The sequence below is a fragment of the Eumetopias jubatus genome, unplaced genomic scaffold (assembly GCF_037043125.1).
Source record: "Eumetopias jubatus isolate StellerSeaLion01/CBP00866 unplaced genomic scaffold, mEumJub1_p1.0 scaffold_1, whole genome shotgun sequence".
Lineage (NCBI taxonomy): Eukaryota > Metazoa > Chordata > Mammalia > Carnivora > Otariidae > Eumetopias > Eumetopias jubatus.
This window is the reverse complement of record NW_028274807.1, coordinates 151,878,855-151,884,309: the sequence shown is the minus strand read 5'-3', so window position 1 is coordinate 151,884,309 and position 5,455 is coordinate 151,878,855. Positions and strand designations below refer to the sequence as shown.

Here is a 5,455-nt window from a genome sequence, read left to right as displayed (position 1 = left end):
GAAGTACAGCATGGCGCAGGGTGGGCCCGTCCGCGGGGCTGCAGGTGGCGTTCTCCTGTTGGCACTCGAGTGGGGCTGGAGGCGGGGCCGGGGCTCGGCGCGGCGCGGGGCCACCCTGCTCGGTGCTCCTCGGCTCTGCTCTGTGCTCTGAGCCCACAGGAGGAAGTAACAGGAGAACAATCTGACATCAGGTACGAACCACAAGCAGGAGTCCCTGAAGCTGAAGTGAAATTGTCTGTGCCTGTTGGTTCCAGAAGTACCTACGGATTATGGCAGGAAAAGTGAAATGGGTCACTGATATTAAGAAGTCAGTGCTGATAAATAACTTTGAAAAGAGAGGATGGATCCAAGTGACAGAAAATGAAGATTGGAACTTTTACTGGATGAGTGTGCAAACCATCTGAAACGTTTTTAGTGTCGAGACTGGCTATCTGCTCTCAGATGATCAAAAATAGTCAACCATTTTCCAAACCACTACGAACTGACCCCGAAGGACCTGATGGTGAAGAATATTAAAAAATACAGGAAGGGGCTGGAGAAGGAAGGGAGTCCTCTAGCAGAAAAAGACGAAAATGGGAAATACCTCTATCTGGACTTTGTTCTGGTCACCTACATGCTGCCCGCCAACTACAACCTGTTCGTGGAGGAGTTCAGGAAAAGCCCCTCCAGCACCTGGGTCATGAAACCTTGTGGCAAAGCCCAGGGGAAGGGCATCTTTCTGATCAACAAGCTCTCGCAGATCAAAAAGTGGTCCCGGGACAGCAAGACTTCTTCGTTTGTGACTCAGTCTACTAAGGAAGCCACGTGATCTCTCTCTACATTAACAACCTGCTGCTCATTGGTGGGAGGAAGTTTGGCCTGCGCTTGTATGTTCTGGTGTCTATGCACCGCCTGCTGCGCTGTTACATGTATAGGCTCGGATTTTGCCGCTTCTGCACAGTGAAGTACTCCCCGAGCACCAGTGAGCTGGACATGTTTGTGCACCTTACCAACATCGCCATTCAGAAACATGGGGAAGACTACAACCACATCAACTGGGGCAAGTGGACCATGAGCAACTTGCGGCTCTACCTGGAGAGCACCCGAGGCAAGGAGGTGATGGGCAAGCTGTTCGACGAGATCCACTGGATCATCGTGCAGTCGCTGAAGGCCGTGGCACCCGTGATGAATAATGACAAACACTGTTTTGAGTGCTATGGGTACGACATCATCATCGAAAAGCTGACAGGGTGATGGGGCTGATGGAGAGCTGAGAAGTAGACAGGGCCCGTCACTGGGGCCCAAAGGGTGCCGATCGTGAGACTCGGGGAGAACCGTCCTCACAACCTGGAAGTGAGCACCAGTAGGTGCAAAAGACTGCAATCCCGGACGCTGCCAGATACTCACTGCACCTGGGCCTATTTTGAAATTTCCTATTTTTAGAGCTTTTTCCCCCCTTTCTTAAGCCCTGTAAATAAATAAAGGCGTTTCTTTAGAAGGTGAAAAAAAAAAGTATAAAATTAAAAGTGGAAATCAAGAAAAGGAAGTATAAATTTCTTAGCCTCTACATAAAGGGATGTGATATCACTTGTAGATAGACTATGATAAATTAAAGATCTGTACTATACACACTAAAGCAAGCACTTAAATTTTTAAGAAAGAGTTTTAGCAATACATCCATAAAAGATAAAATTATATCATGAAAATATTCAATTAATACAGAAATTAATAGGCAGAAAATGTAGAGAAGAGACAAGATAAACAGAAAAAAATAAGAAGATGACAGACTTAAACACAACCATGTCAATCAATAGCCACACTGAATGTAAATGGTCTAAGTACTCCATTCAATAGCTAGAGATTTTCAGATTGAATGAAAAAGCAAGAAGTAATTATATGGATTATAAGAAACACATATATTTTAAATATAAAGACACAAATAGTTTAAAAATGAAAGAAAAAAAGGTATGCCATCTATCACTAGATTTAGAAACCTGGAATGGCTACATTAAGTTCATACCAAATAAATTCAAACTTAAAAAGCAAAAAAAGAAGATGACAAGGGATAAATAATGTTACTTCATAATAATGAAGGAATCAATTCATCAAGAGGACATAAAAATTCCAAACACATCTGTGCCTAAAAACAGCTTTATAATACATGAATTTAAAATTGATTGAACTGTATAAGAAATAAATCCACAATTACAATATTTCAATTCTCTACTCTTAATAATTGATAGAACAAGTGGACAGAAAAATCAGTAAGGATATGAAAAACTTGAACTACAGTATCAAGGAACTCGACCTTCTTGGCATTTATAAAACAATGCACCCAACAATGGCAAAATACACACTCATTCCAAGCACACATGGAAGATTGACTGAGACAGACAATATTCTGGGTCATAAAACATGTCTCAATAAATATGAAAAGGTTTCCTTCCCTCATATTCTAGGACAGCACTGACCAAACCCTACTAGTGCCTTTATACTTAGGGATATAGAGATAGGATAGGGAAAATAAGGTAATAAAGACAAAAATAAAAATGGATTGGGGGAGGAAAGAAATTTGGGGGGAGATCTGAGAGGGACCAGGTAATGAGTAGTTGTTCAGGAACGATAGAAGTGGGTTTGAGGAGAAAAGATTTTAAGTAGTGTTGCCATGGATTATATATTTTGTCAATAAAAATAAATGAATAAGGAATTTGAATTATTTTGACATCATTTCATTATTACTGGACTAGATCACATACCTCACTAAAGTTGTACATCTAAGGCTTACAAATACTAGAACAAGAACAAAATTAATATGTAATTGAAAATTCGTGCAACATATTGCTTACCTCTGATTCTTGGAATCACTTTTTAAATGTTTCTTTAAAATTAATGAAACTTTTCATGTGCTTGGTAATTTTTCTTTCTTCACATTTCTTCTCTATGTTTATCCAAAATGAAAAGGTTTTTCAGAAGTTCCCCCAACAAGCTTCCCCTTACGTTTTATTGTTTATAAAGGGGAATATGACCACCACCCTCTTGGCTGCGGAGGCAGATTTAGAAAATGCCTGACAGAAGGTAAAAAGGATTATTATGATGGACTTCAATAAGTTTGTCTTATCATCTGGAGCCTGGCCACCCTGAACAAAATCAGATTTCTTGTTTGTTTGTTTTAATCCAGGAGTCTGTATAGAAACATTAATGGTATTAAGTATTTAAATAAAATATTTTTAAAATGTATAGCATAATGTCTGGATTAGGGGTTCAAATATTTAAGTAAGTGTATTTATTCATAGTCATGGAGCTACATGTAGTATTAATTGAAATATATTTCTGTTTGGGGCTACATAGTAGACTTAAGTCTTCAAAAGTTAAACATGCACATATTCTATGATCTGACCAATCAACTCTGAAGTATATATCCTGGAGAAACTCCGGCAGAGTTAGTACACTGAGATACGTACCAGTATATTCAAAGTATCATTGCCTAAAGTATTTGAAAACCAGAAACAATGCAAATGTTTGTCGTGGAAAAAATGGTTAATCCTGAAATGGAATATTATATAGGAGTGTGAATAAAGGAACTACTGCTATATATAAAATATAGCCAAACTTAGAAAAATAATATTGAATTCAAAAGAGCATGTTCAAGAAAGTACAGACAGTATATTGGTATTTTTAAATTTTCTTCATAAAAATCCAAAAAAATAGGAAATATGAACAACATATTGATTTGAAATATGTACATATATGGTGTCAAGCCATTTTAAAAGGGACATGATAAAACAAAAACCAAGGTAGTAATGATATTTAGCAGTGAAGCTATGGGATAGGACTTGGAGGAGCTCATGGACGGGTTTCCACAATACTGAAAATATTCTACATAACGTTCTAGATAATGTCCAGTTCGTGGATTTAGAGATGTTTAATTATCTTGCTTTAAAATTTCATCCTTATTTCAAGGTTCTTTAGTATAAATCAAATTGTTTTATTTTTTAGAAATTAAAATATAATGAAAAATATTTTTTCGAGAAGTCAACTGTCCTTTGATAAAAATCATACTTCACTATTTTCTTACTGACAGATAATTGTGCCTGAGCTCCATGTAAAAAAGCAAACAAGAACTTATACATAGCTAAGGAGTGAAAGAAAAAGAACTCCATAAAAAAGATAATTTAATTTTGCCAGTACCATATTGGGCCTGATTCAGTGGAATAGCAGCTATGTCTTTGCACTAATGTCATGGTAAACATTAAACAATCATCACACAAAAACATTGTGGAGCTGCTAAGGCCAACAAGGAGGGATATGCAAAGTGACGTTACATAGAAAATTTGAAGGCGTCCATTTTTCTAATGCAAACTTTTCAGTTAGGAAATTGAACAAGATCCTCTTGTTTGCCCACATATAGCCTGGGAAAAAAGCCACAGTTTCAGAGCCTTCAGTTTAAATATGGAGAGCAGCCTTTTCCTGGTACGCAGAAATTCTTGGAATATATTTCGCAGTATATCTGAGGAAGCAAACTTCCAGAGCAATCAATTTCTAGAGACTGGGGACCTGAAACGAACACTGAACAATCTGCAAGGCAATGACAATGAGAGCAAGAATAATCAATGATGAATATTATTCTAGTGTCACCTCACGACCAACTCCAGAGCCTGATGGGTCCAGGCCACACCACAGAAGCTGCGCACCCTGCAACCAGCATAACACACACATCAGTGGCAACGTGCTTTCAATATGCTGCTTTAAAAAACCTCTGTGCAATCTGTACCTCTGAAACAAATAATGCAATATATGTTAAGAAAAAAAAAGAAGAAGAAGATAGCAGGAAGGGAAGAATGAAAGGGGGGAAATCGGAGGGGGAGACGAACCATGAGAGACGATGGGCTCTGAAAAACAAACTGAGGGTTCTAGAGGGGAGGGGGGTGGGGGGATGTGTTAGCCTGGTGATGGGTATTAAAGAGAGCACGTTGTGCGTGGAGCACTGGGTGTTATGCACAAACAATGAATCATGGAACACTACATCCAAAACTAATGATGTAATATATGGTGATTAACATAACAACAAAAAAATTAAAAACAAAACAAAAACCTCTGTGCTTCCTACCATTGCCCACGAGCCTCAGGTCATGTTCTGTTTCATTTTTAATTCATGGTCTTTTAGAATTTGATCTTATTAGAGAGCTGCCTGTGTGGCCACATTAATCTCTACCAAATTTTATTTATCAGTGGAATATGGAGATTTTTTTTCCTGTGGATTAATCCAAACTTCTTTAACAATATTTCTTTAAGAGACTCAGGCCATGGAGATTGTCTCCCCTATATTTCTGAAATTTTTACAGGTCTGTGTCTTTGAAGTCTAGAGGATACTTCTGACCCTGCCCCATACACTGTATCCCAAGGTTGCTGTAACATCCTTTGGGTCTATTCATTCCCTTCTAGTGCATAGATCTGGGCCTAAAATAGGCCTTTTTAC

General features: G+C 38.4%; 1 pseudogene; it reads left to right on the top strand.

The window, feature by feature from the left end:
* The first annotated feature begins 269 nt into the window (after positions 1-269).
* Positions 270-1,233, top strand: LOC114212252 (polyglutamylase complex subunit TTLL1 pseudogene; annotated as a pseudogene).
* Positions 1,234-5,455: the final 4,222 nt, after the last annotated feature.